The 13,592-nt window shown below is 44.7% G+C and overlaps 1 pseudogene; it reads right to left on the minus strand.

Moving 5' to 3' along the window:
• Nucleotides 1–5,324: 5,324 nt before the first annotated feature.
• LOC125137393 (zinc finger and BTB domain-containing protein 22-like) overlaps nucleotides 5,325–13,592 on the minus strand; it is an 18,300-nt pseudogene continuing 10,032 nt past the window's right edge.

Below are 13,592 nucleotides of genomic sequence, written 5' to 3' on the forward strand. Positions count from 1 at the left end.
AAGGGACAGGAAGATTATGCATTGCTTTACATATTAAAAAAATATTACTTTTGGAACTTCCCATTGTGGCTCAATGGTAAGAAATCTGACTAGTATCCATGAGCATGTATCCGGACTTGGCTCAATGGGTTAAGGATGCATGGTTACCGTGAGCTCTGGTGGATGTTGCAGACAAGGCTTGGGATCCCAAGTTGCTGTGGCTGTGGTGTACCCTGGCTGCTGCAGCTCTCTGATTCAAGCCCTAGACTGGGAACCTCCATATGCCTCAGGTGCAGCTCCAAAAAGAACAAAATCATAGAGTTTGGGGAGACTGAGCCTTGAGATCTCTCTTTCATCTGCTTTTCCACCCCTCTGTCCTAAAAGAAGGCCAAGAGAATTGCTGGGTTTTCAAATGACATAGAATGTAGATGGCTTTAAGAATCTTCTCATAAAATACATATCAGAAAAGACACACGAGGATACCACCTAAGGAATTTTCACAAATTAAACCAGCCCATCCACCCATACAGCCCAGCACCAAGGTTAAGAACTAGAACACAACCAGCAACCCCCTTGTGTCCGCTTCCAGGTGCTGTTCCTTCCTCCCAGCCTCCCAAGGGTAAGCTCTATTGGCGATGTCCATCGTGTCGATTAGCTTTGCCTGCTTTTCTGTTTTAAATATAGTAAAGCCCACTTCTAACTCTCCAGGAATAGGTTAAAACAAAGAACCAAATCTGACTATGATCCATGAGGATGCAGATCCTGGCCTTTCTCAGTGGGTCGGGGATCCGGCATGGCCATGTAGCTGTGCTGTAGGCTGACAGCTGTAGCTCCAATTGGACCCCAAGGCTGGGAACTTCCAGATGCCTCAGATGGGACCCTAAAAGAAAAAAAGCAAGGAAAAATAAAGACCATGATTGCCTTAATGGTAATATATATCACATCATGAGTATACAAAGAAATAAAATATAGCTATGTTTTATATATTATAATAAATGTATATCCCCCTATCACAAAATATGTGTATGATGGACTTAAGCCTAATTTGAATTTTCTTCACTTTGGAAACTTAGTTCTACTTGCAGTGTGTGTAATAATTCTTTTTGTGGATATTTAGTGAAAGCAGCTTCTGTCTATCCTGTTTGGAATCTAAAATATCTTTGCAGCATACATTCTTTTGTTTGTTCTCAGTTACGTATCCACATACTTATGTGTTCACTTACCTAGTGATTTCAGGCTAACTTTATTACTGTGTAGCTGTAATGTATTTAAAGTATATTATTCAAAGATAATAGCAAGAGAATATTCGTTGTTTTTTAGGTGATTTCACAGAAACATAATCACTTCTTCAATACATTTCACTCTGGTTACTTTTTTTTTTGTCTTTTTGTCTTTTTGCCTTTTGAGGGCCGCTCCCATGGCATTTGGAGGTTCCAAGCTAGAGGTCTAATTGGAGCTGTAGCCACTGGTCTATGCCAGAGCCACAGCTATGCAGGTTCCCAGCGGCATCTGCAAACTACACCACAGCTCAGGGCAAAGCCGGATCCTTAACCCACTGAGCAAGACCAGGGATCAAACCCACAACCTCATGGTTCCTAGTTGGATTCATTAACCACTGAGCCATGGTGGGAACTCCAGGATACTTTTTTTTTTTTTTTAATAGTGGTGTTGGGTACCGAATGCCACAATTTTCTCCACACTACCAATAATATCGAAATGTGAGATGAATTCTAACATGCCTGATCTTAACAAATTATAAGCCTATACTATCACCAGAGCCATTCAAATCTTGTTAGTGTATCTACAGTTCTGCAGAATAGTGCCAATTTATAATTAAAATCCTTGAGAGTTTGAAATTGACCGCTCAGTCTCCCCTGTAAATTCCAGGGTACCATATGTGTGATTTTCTTCGAAGTTCTCAGCGTCAAACCATGGCTCCTAGGCAAGGTTTTATCTTACTCATGAGACACATGGTGGAATATCTCTCCACTCGCTCCTGCTCTGGCTTAGCCATTCCTTTGGCCTCAAGATACCCCTTTACATTGATTAGTAATACTTTGCAGGAGGAGTGGAGACCATCCGAATGAGGACAAAGCAAAGCCTATTTATTCAGAGCTTGCTGAGAGCGAGGGAGTTGGCCACCATCAACCTGTGTTTGACAGCGGACCAATGTGGGGTGTGGTTGTGGTTGTGAAAACTCTGTGTGTGTGGCGGGGGTAGAAACCTGCAGGTATAATGTAATGGCGGGTCATTGGGTCTGGGAAATTTGGTGGTGGGTTGCCTGGAAGTGAGGCTTCCTGTGTGACTGGTTTGGCAAACAAGACATGGCTTCTTTCTCTGGACGGCCTTGAACTAGAATCAAGGAAGGATAGGCAAATATTGAGGGCGGCTGACACTAATTGACCAAAACTTCACCATGTGAGACCAATTGTTGCAGAGGTTTGTTGTTGGCTTCCCCAGACTAGTTGTGTGGCAGAGCTGGGGGATCAGAATATCTATTTTAATATATGAGGCCTGGCCACGGTCCATTTGTAAATTGAGTTTCCCAGCTCCAGACCTTTTCATCGTCAATTCGCCCCAGCCATGCCTAACTGCTGCGTCTACCAACTCCCTCCCATCCACTCCTTGCTTCTCTTTATAGCTTCATACTGCTCTAATGGCCCTTTTTAGGCTATTGCCTGCCCTGCTCCTAGGATTAACATGAAGTTCTTGAGTGTAACAAAACTGTGCAGGATAAAGCACTTCTGTCTTTCCAAACCTGTCTAATTCACTGTGGCTATCGTGAGTTTGTCACATTTGTTGTTTCTCCTACCTGGCAGAGGTACTACTTTCTTCTGCTCAGGAGCTAGAGGATTTTTTTCTTTCCTTCCCTCCACCAATTTTTTTTTTTTTTTAATTCCTACTCAATTAGGACTTTGAGCATATGTCACTGTGTGGGTGTGTGTGCCTGTGTGTGTATGTCCTAGCAAGCATATGAAATCTCTCATTAACCCTGGTCCAAAGTAACTTTGAGAGGGTTAGTTTGAAGCTCAGTGGGTTTCCACATTTTGGTTTTTATCGAAGTCTTGTTAGAGCCTTCACGTGCACATTTATTCCCCACTTCTTCTCGAGCAGCAAATGTTTTTACATATACAAAAATGTATATCTATAGACATGTCATAATACATCTTCTTTAAACTCATGTTGAGTGCTTTTATTACTCTGCCCTCACCACAGTTTCCTCCCTACTACTATGTGGTAATTTATTCATAGATATGAAGGTATCATTTTGCATGACTTTAGTGTATTTCATTGTATGGCATCGTAATTTGTTCAATTGAATCTATTGATGGATATTTAGTTAGTTAGTTTTATGCTGTTTTGAACAGTGGCACGCTGAATATGTATGCTTCCATCTGAACACTTGTACACTTACTTTCTTACAAAACATTCTAGAAGTCAAAATCACTAGGAGCAATGCATTTTTTAACTTTTGGAGATAAAATTCATATTGCCATAATTTACCCATGTAAGGGGTACATTTCAATGGCTTTGACTAGATTCATGTAGTTGTGCAGCCAACCGTCATAAGCCATTTCAGAAAATTTCCTCACATCCATAAGAAAAAGAGCTATACCCATGAACCTCAGGTCTCCCTAACTCTTTAGTTTCTACACAACTATGAATCTACTTTCTGTCTCTATGGTTTTTGGCCCATCTGCACAGTTCTATGAATAGATTTACAATAATTTTCCTTTGAGATTGGTTTTTCACTTAGCTTAATCTTTTCTAGACCCATCCACATATTAGGATGAATAGTTCAATCATCATTTAAAAAAATAAGATTTAACATAATAACCTTGTATTCCTACAACTTACTCCCTCATTATCTTCACTGCCCCCCTCCCCAGTGAGAATCAAGTTGGGGGACCCCAAGGTGGGGGAGGAGGGGTTAGGATAGAAATAAGGGGCACATCCTCTGAGGAACAGGGTATGTTCCAGGACAAGGGTGGAGTTCAAAGTCCTGGTCCCCACAACAACACAAATGAAAACTTCAGGTAAGACTACAAACACCTGACCCTTGACCCAGTGACTCCAGGATGCTCAACTAGCCCCCCCTCCCTCCCCACCCCCACCATGTGGCCCTATTCTATTGGGGGCTGGGGCTTCAGTGTACCCACCTGAGGGGAAGGAAGGGCTGGGTTTGGGGATACTTTGGGGAGGAGGGGCTGCGGGGTGGAATGGGGTTGATCCATGGTGCAACACAGTCCCCCTCCAGAATATGTAGAAGCCTATTGAATAGGAAGGCAGAAGGTGTGTTGGGGACATCACTGAAGAGCCACAGCGCCCCTGGCTCCCTGCCCCTCTTCCCTCTTCTTGGAAGGCTAAACCCCTGCCAGAGTCCCACTTCAGGCGGACCAGGGCTTCCTGAAGGATGAGCGGCATCGGCAAAAGAATGGACACAGACCTGATGCTTCTGCAGGACTGCTCGTTATTGTTTGAATCAACCAAGCTTATATACAATTTTTTTATTTCCTATGGCATACGTCATGCATCATACATCTGGTGATATTTTTTAAGTTTCCTCCACTCCGTCAATGTTATCTTCTGACCTGTACATGACCAGGTACATTTGTGAAACACAAGCAATGCTCTTTTTGGTACTTTCCACTTGACTTTTTAGAATTAATGTACTCATGTTAATGATCTAATTTTGTAGTAGCAAAAGCATGAACTTATTAGCTTTACAATTTAAAAGTATTATTATGTGCCTAAACCTAAGGCCAAACTATATTCTATTAGTAAAGGTTAATCATATATATCAAAGGTTATTTTGATTCTCAAAGAACTAGAAACCACAGCACTGGACACTCCTTGAGGTTGGGCCAACAGGCCTGGCATAGCAATATCCAATTGACCGAAAGTAGGTAAATTTCCTGGACCTGTATACAATTATGTGGTGCAAACCGCACAAGTTTTTCCTATAACTAAGGCCCAATATCTATCCTATTCAGCAACTAGTCCCCAGCAAAAAAAGAGCTGCCTTCTGGCAGCATGGAGAGACCTGTTCCTCAAGCCTCTCTTTTGTCTCCAGGGTTTTCCACAGGTTAAACAGTAACAGTCTAAATATGAAAGCATTTCTATTAGGGTCTCTATAGGAAAAAAGGGAGGAAACTCAGAAGTGGATGATGATCATAGAACAAGGGGGTAGTAGGAATTTGTGTGTAAACACTAAGCCCCGACGTGTAGCCCTCCCAGGGCGTTCGTTTTTCAAGGGGAACTTATTTTGACAAAGCAATTTCCCAGCTCTCACAGTTTTTATTAACAGCATAAGCAGGCAGAGAAGAAGAAGTAGGACCGTGGCTTTCCCAGACATGCTGTGCAGTCTGGGGTCCTCAGTCTCCTGGACTTTGTCAGCAGGCAGACCTTCACCGACGGCTCCCAGCATACCTCCAGTAACCTGCCTCTTCACTTCTCTCCTCTGACCCCATGAAGCCCATCTCCACCTTGTGGACAGATGGAGGCGACCAGACCCGAAGGCTGGAGGCGGGCATGGCCCCACTCCCCTCCTTGCTGCTGCCCCAGACAGGGGACTCTCTCTTGGGCTGCAAGGCTGGCCCAAAGGGCTGCCCCCAGGTCCCAGCCTTCCCCCAAACTGGGTCCCGGCCCCGGCCCTGCCCCTGCCTCACAGTGTCCCAGGTGGCACATGAAGCTGCCTTGCCACATGAACTTCTTGGCACAGATGCCACACTTGTAGGGATTGAGGCCTGTGTGAGTCTTCCTGTGCTCTATCAGGTGATGCTTCCTCTTGAACTTCTCCTTACACATGGAGCAGTCAAAAGGCTGCAGGTTGAGGTGCCTGCTCACTTGCTGATCATGCATCCTCTTGTGGGAGAGGACTTCCTGCAGTGGCACAGAAAGATCTTCTATCCATCCCTACTATGTGTCCCTCCAGGGGTCCCACCAGTGCCACCTGGCCTGCCCAGGGCTCCTGACGGCGCACCCCCCCATCATCACCGCCCCGTGTTCAGATTGGTTCCCTGGCGGCTGGCCTGAAGCCTGTGAGGAGGAGGAGGAGGAAGTGAATGAAGAGGATGGGAAGACTAGGATCTGGTTGCCCTGCATGTCCAGTGGAACCAGGGGCCTAGGGGGGTGGATGGGAGTGTCAGAAGAAGGGGTTGCCTCCCCGAATCCTCAAGCTCTGCCCCAGGACCCCCATCCTCATAAGGGCCAAAGTCATTGGAGGACTCCCAGAAATTGACCTGCTTCTCGCCCTTGTCTGGCGGCTCAGACAGGGTCCGGGCCAACACTAGTACTAAGCGTGCCTCAGGTTCTCCCCCTGGTGGATCCTGGGAGCCACCCCCCAGCTCTTCACTTTCATCATCCTCACAGGTCAACACCAAGTCTTCTCCTCACTCTCTTCCAGGTCTGGGTCTTGGGGAGCCAGGGGTGCTGGTGTGGGGCAGGTTCCACCCCGCTTCATGTACACCCAGGGTTTCTGTGGCACGATGCTGGGGGGTGCACAGGCGGGCCACCGGAGCCCAGCCCCAGGGACCATCGCCCCCATCCCCCATCCCCGCTATCATCACACCGCTCATCTGCCTCCAGCATCAGCTTCCCAGAGGTAGCCCCTCCACTGCCAAACACAGAGGCTGGGAACACGTAGCCGCCACCTCCGACGCTCCCCACTCCTCACTGCAGAAGCGCAAAAGCCTCTTGGGAGGAAGAGGAGCAATCAGTCGACTCCCAGGGGCTGAAGTAGTTGCTGCTGCTGGGGGACTGATTCTTGCTGGCCTGGCTGGAGGCATGGGAGCGCACAGAGCCCATAGCAGCAGGGGTACTCTTCCCCCACTCCCAGGGAGACCCCAGCAGCATGGACAGTGACTGACGTGGCTGCAGCAGTGGTGATGGTGGTGGTGGTGGCTGAGGCCCAACCCTCTCAGAGGAGTTCAGTGCACTTGTCCACGATGTGCCACATCTGGAGCACAGACCCCACTGTGAGGAAGTGGACAATGGCAGCAGTGGCCATGCAGACGGCCAGTGTAAGCTGAAGCCAGGACAGTCTTGAAGTAAGATATGCCCTTGAGTAAGAGCTGGTCATGGAAATTAGGGGAAGACGCAGCCAGGACGAGAAGATGAGCACTGAATTCCGTTCCCCGCACTCAGATGGACACATCACAGAGCTGTCCCTGCAGCCGCTGCTGATTGAGGCACTCCAGGAGGGCACTGGTCACCTCAGGGAAGGGCACATGTACCACCACAGCTGCAGGCAGAGGCAGGGGTGGGTGGGGGGGGTGATAGAGGCGGAGGACGCGTGGCCCCACCCAGAGACAGAGGCAAAGGCTCCAAGGCGTGGAGGGGAAGGGTACCTCCCCAGCCACAGAACTAGGGAAGGAGAACGACCGGGGGTGGTCTTGGGCTACCGGTCCCCCTACCGCCCCCCCCCGCCCCTCACTGGGAGGGCATAGATGAAGCCCAGGTCCCTCCCACCACCATCTTGGGCCGACTCCCCAGGATGAGTTTTTAAATTGCTGAATAAAAGTCCATTGTAGAGAAAAATTACATTTTGCTTATCCAGGCCACTATTTCTTTCCACTATTTGGTCATTAAGAATAATTCTGCTCTGTGTATTCATGCACAAGTTTCTGTTTGAACGTATGTTATCAGTTGTGTTTATACCCAAGAGCCAAATTTCAGGATTATATGGGTATTCCATGTTTAACTTATTGAGGAACCACCAATCTAGTTTTCACAGTGTTTGCAGCAATTTACATTCCTAAGCGCAATATATAAGGGTTCCAATTTCTGTCTGTCTTCAGCAGGGCCTGTTATGAGAGCCATCTGGAGTCAATGTGAAGTGGTATCTCACTGTGATTTTGATTTACATTTCCTTAATGACTAATGATGTTGAGCATCTTTTCATGTACTCTGTCCATTTGTGTGTCTTCGTTGGGGAAATGTCTATCCAAATCCTTTCGCCATTTTTCTCACCAATTGACTTACTTGTCTTTTTATTGTTGAGTTGTAAAAATTCTTTATATATTTGAATGCATAGTCCTCCTCAGATATATGATTTGCAAATTGGTTTCTTCCATTCTCTTGGTGGTCCTTTCACTTTCTTGATATAGTTCTTTGATCACAAAACTTCTTTAGCTTTGTTAAAGTCTGCTTTTTCTATTTTTTCTTTGGTCACTTATGTTTAGATGTCATGTTAAAACAACATTGACCAAAAAAACAAAAACAAAAACAAAAACAAAATCAACATTGACAAATGCAAGGTCACAACTATTTATATTAATATTTCCTTCTAAGAATTTTATAGTTTTGTCACTTATATTTATGTCTATGGTCCATTTTGAGTGAAGTTTTGTATATGTGGAGGAAGGGGTCCAGCTTATTTTTGCATGTGGATGAACTCACTAGTTGTTCTAGCACCATTTGTTGACATCACTATTCTTCCTCCCATTGAATTGCCTTGGCTGTACTGTCAAAAATCTGTTGACCACAAAGGTACAGTCATTTACATTTATTTCTGGACTCAGTTCTATATCATTGATCTATTTACTAATCCTTGAACCAGTCCTATGACAATCGTAGTGATTATTGCCATCTCATAGCACGTTTTTACATCGGGATGCATGAGTTGTGAGTGCCCCAGTTTAGTTCTTTGAGATTGTTTTGGCTATTTGGGTTCCTTTGAATTTCCACATGAATTTTAATACCAGCCCTTCAGTTTCTGCAGTGAGCCAGCTGTAATTTGAATAGCATTTTGTTCAATCTGTAGGTCAATATGTGAAGCATTTCCATCTTGATATATAAGTTTTCCAATACAAAACATGGACCTTGAACAATATGGGTTTGAACGAGGCGAGTCTACTTAGATGGATTTTTTTCACTAAATAAGTACCATAGTACTAGATAATCCATTATTGATCAAATCTGTGGATGTGGAGCCCCAGATACAGAGGGCTGACTGTATAAAGTTATATGCAGATTTTTAACTCTGTGAAAGGTCAGTGTCCCAAATCTCCACATAATTTCATAGTCAAGCATATTCTCAGAGTTCCTGTCATGGCTCAGTCATAAACCAACCTGACTAGCATCCATGAGGATGCAGGTTCGATCCCTGGCATCACTCAGTGGGTTAAGGATCTGGCATTGCCGTGGCTGTGGTGTAGGCTGGTGGCTACAGATCCGACTGGATCCCTAGTCTGGGAACCTCCATATGCAGTGGGTGCAACCCTAAAAAGGCCAAAAAAAAAAAAAAAGAGACAGAGAGAGACAATGGTATTCTGATCTAACTTGTTTTGATAATACTTTATAATTTTCAGAATTTTTAAAATTACTTCATGAATTTTATTACATTTATAGGTGTACAACACTCATCACAACCAAATTTCACAGCATTTCTATCCCAAAACCTCAGTGCCTCCCCCCACCCCCCAACCTGTCTCAGTTGGAAACCATAAATTTTTTTTGGTCTTTTTTTTGTTGTTGTTGTTGTTGTTATTGTTGTTGTTGCTATTTCTTGGGCCGCTCCCGTGGCATATGGAGGTTCCCAGGCTAGGGGTTGAATTGGAGCTGTAGTCACCGGCCTACGCCAGAGCCACAGCAACGCGGGATCCGAGCCGTGTCTGCAACCTACACCACAGCTCACGGCAACGCCGGATCGTTAACCCACTGACCAAGGGCAGGAACCGAACCCGCAACCTCATGGTTCGTAGTCGGATTCGTTAACCACTGGCCACGACGGGAACTCCGGAAGCCATAAATTTTTTAAAGTCTGTGAGTCAGTATCTGTTCTGCAAAGATGTTCATGTGTCCTTTTTTTAGATTCCACATGTAAGTGATAGTGTTTGATGTTGCTGTCTCACTGTCTGACTGACTTCACTTAGCATGATAATTTCTAGGCCCATCCCTGTTGCTACAAATGCCAGTATTTCTTTCCTTTCAATGGCTGAGTAATTTTCCATTGTTATATGTACCACTTCTTCTTGATCCACCCCTCTGTTGATGGACATTTAGGTTGTTTCCATGTCGTGGCTATTGAAAATAGTGCTGCAGTGAACATTGGAATACGTGTGCCTTTTCGTGTCTTACAGTGTGTAGGGCTCCATTTACTCCACACCCTCTCCAGCACTTACTGTTTGTAGACATTTTGATGATGGCCATTCTGGCTGGTGTAAGGTGGTACCTCACAGTGGTTTTGATTTGCATTTCTCTTGTAATGAGTGATGTTGAACATGTTTTCATGTGTTTTTTTTTGGCCATCTGTATGTCCTCTTTGGAGAATTGTCTGTTTAGGTCTTCTGCCCATTTTTGGATGGGGGTGTTTGTTTTTTTTGGTATTGAGCAGTAGGAGGTGTTTATAAATGTTGGAGCTCAATCCCTTGTCAGTTGATTCATTTGCAAAGATTTTCTCCCATTCTGTGGGTTGTCTTTTCATTTTGTTTAGGGTTTCCTTTGCTGTGCAGAAACTTTTCAGTTTAGTTAAATCACATTTGTTTATTTTTGTTTTTATTGTCATGACTCTAAGAGGTGGATCTGAGAGGATGTTGCTGTGGTGTATTTTTTGGAGTGTTTGGCCTATGTTTTCCTCTAAGAGTTTTAAAGCGTGTGGTCTTATATCTAGGTCTTTCATCCATTTGGAGTTTATTTTTGTGTATGGTGTTAGGAAGTGATGTAATTTCATGCTTTTCCATGTGGCTGTCCAGTTTTCCCAGCACCACGTATGCAGGGATGGTGCACAGGTGGCCCTCTTGGGGCTCTTTGGGTATGAAATTTGCTCCACTAGAGTGGGAGCCACTGGCAGGAGCAGCAGAGCTTGTTCCATTCCCCCACCTCCTGCTGTGACTCCTCCTGCTCTGAGTTCTCTGTAGCTCTAAGGATGCTGCTGCTCCCCATCTGTTGCTAGGCAGCCACTCCTTCTCTCCAGCATCCCCAAACAATGGTGCCTAGTCTCTAATCCTGTGGGGGTCGCCTCAGCTTCCACCCTCAAATGGTCCCCTATGCTCTAATTCCTTCAGGCTGTTTCTGCGCAGCCAACCCTCATCTCTCTTTGTGTCTAAACTCTAAGGCCAGCGTTGTATTCCCGACATTTGCACTGGCATCTGGTTGCCACTATAGCACATGGTTTGTGGATTGTTTCCATTTTAACTGCTTCACACCAATTGCTGTGTTCTCCTCCAGTACTCTAAAGTTCCTCCTCTGTCCAGGCCTCCTCCTCACTGGTGCTGGAGCCTCCCAGAGCAGGAGCTTTTCCTCTTTCCAACTCCCTCCTAGGGGTGACTGTCCTGTCTCCCTTCTCTCCCCTCTCTCTTTTTCTTCTTTCTTTTGTCCTTTATGGTTTCATGAAGGGTTTCTTGCCCTATCCTAATCCTGAGATCTTTTGTCAAGTGTTTGGCAACTGTTCTGTGTGAAGCATTCCACATGTAGATATATTCTCAATGTATTTCCAGGAATCAGTGAGCCACATGTCCTACTCATCCTCCATCCTCCTCCAGACTCCCCCTTTTTTTTTCTTTTAGTATCTTGAGTATATTTTGCCACTCCCTTCTGGCCTGTAGCTTTTCTGTAGAGAAATAAGCTAAAAGCCTTATGGGGGTTCCCTTGTAACTAATGCTTTGCTTTTCTCTTGCTGCCTTTAGAAGTCTTTGTTTATCTTTCACTTTTGCTGTTTTAAAAAAGTGTATGGCTTTGGTGTAGGTCTGTTTGGGTTTGTCTTGTTGGGGACCCTCTGTGCCCCATGTACTGGCATATCTCTTTCCTTCTTTAGATTTGGGAAGATTTTAGGCTTCAAGTACATTTTCAACACCCTTTTGACTCTCCTCAATTTCTGGGAACATTGCCATGCAGAGATCAACATGTTTTGTATTATCCCATATGTCGCTTATGTTGTTTTCTTTTCTTCTTCTATTTTTTTCCTGTTCATTTGGCTGTCTGTCTGCTGTCATGCTTGGGTGATTTCCATTATTTGAGTTCCAGGTCACACTGTTCATTCTGCTATTCATTGCCTTTAACTCTGCTTTTATCATGGCAAAGGAGTTTTCTAATTTTTCTTGGCTCCTCCTTACAGTTTCTAGGTCCTTTTTGCAATAATCCACATTTCTGTTGATAGCCTGTCTTAATTGCTTTGGTACGTTCATTACCTCCTTTTGAAGGCAGTGTCTATTAGACAGTTTCATTGTTTGCTCCTTCAGGGGAGGTCTCCTGTTCTTTTAATTGGGATCGCTGCTTCTCCTTCTTCATTTCATTTCTATTGCTCTTACTCCAGATATGTGGAGATTTTCTTGTCCTTAAGGAAGGCTGATTTCTTCTTGCAGTGTTCAGTAGATGTACGGGGAGAATTGGTCTACACATGGATTTTTTATTATATATTTTTGGAAGAAGGTAATATCCACCCCACTCCTCTGCCATCTTGTACTGATTTCCCTTCCTTTCCCCTTTTGGTCTCATCTCCTTCGATTTGATATCTATCTTTTGCTTTAATTTGGATTCCTTTTTCTTTTACTTTTTTTTTGGTATATAACTATGACAGAATTTTGCTTTGTGGTTATCATGAAGTTGCAATATGGTAGTCTATATACAGATATGATTATTTTTAAATTATAAATACCAGCTTTGATATCATATTTGTGTAAGTTTCCCTACCTTTATTGTCTGTTTGCCTTCTTGCCACAGAGAGCATTTTCTAATTGTCTCCTTCACAAATTTTCTGTTTCTACCTGTGGCCATTTCCACGTAGGGGATTGCTTTTAGCATTTCCACTTAGAGGAGTTCTTTTAGTTCTAAAGCTAGGTTTATTTGTTGATTTTTTTAAAATTTGGTTTCTCCGTAAAGAATTTGATTTCCCCATCAAATCAGGATGAGGCCTTTTGGGGTAGCTTACGCTTGGTGGTAGGATTTCCCCTCCTTTCATCATTTAAAATATATTGTGCCCCTCCTTTCTGATATGCAAAATGTCTGCTGAAAGTTCATGATACCCTTATAGTGATTCCCTTGTATATTGTCTTGATTCTGCTGTCTGTGTTTTGGTGGGGGAGGCTGGTCTGGAGCCTTGTGCAGGCTTCCTGGTTTTAGAGGCTCTTGGTGCCCACTGGTGGAGGAAGCAGGTCTTGGCTCTATGTTGTGCAGGCTTTTCAAGGGACATGTCTAGAGGTGTCTCTGGGCTCACAAAGTTTTAGATAGCCTGACTGCTGATGGATAGGGTTGTATTCCCACATTGTTGGTTTCTGCTAAGGCTTCTCAGCATTGTAGTTTACAGGCTGTTGGGTGGGGCCAGGTCTTGTTGCCAAGGACCCAACTTGTCTGCCTCCAGCCAAAGTTCACATAGGTCCCTGTGATATCTGCTACCAGTCTTTATGACCCCAAAGAGAGCCCTGCTACCCCCTGTCTGCCCAAGAGTCCTGATGACACCAGCATATAGGACTGTCCAAGTCTCTCATCATGTCACTGGTTTTGCACTTTTTCCTAGTGCCTGTGAGATCTTCTGTGCATCTTCCCAGATTGTAATCTCTGATCCTTCCAGTGTTCTGGAGCACCAGCCTTTTAAGTCCCACTGGCCTACAAAGCCAAATGCTGTGGAGGCTCTACCTCCTAATGCTAGACCACTAGTCTGGAGAGTGTGGCATGTG

This window comes from Phacochoerus africanus, chromosome 10 (genome assembly GCF_016906955.1).
Source record: "Phacochoerus africanus isolate WHEZ1 chromosome 10, ROS_Pafr_v1, whole genome shotgun sequence".
Lineage (NCBI taxonomy): Eukaryota > Metazoa > Chordata > Mammalia > Artiodactyla > Suidae > Phacochoerus > Phacochoerus africanus.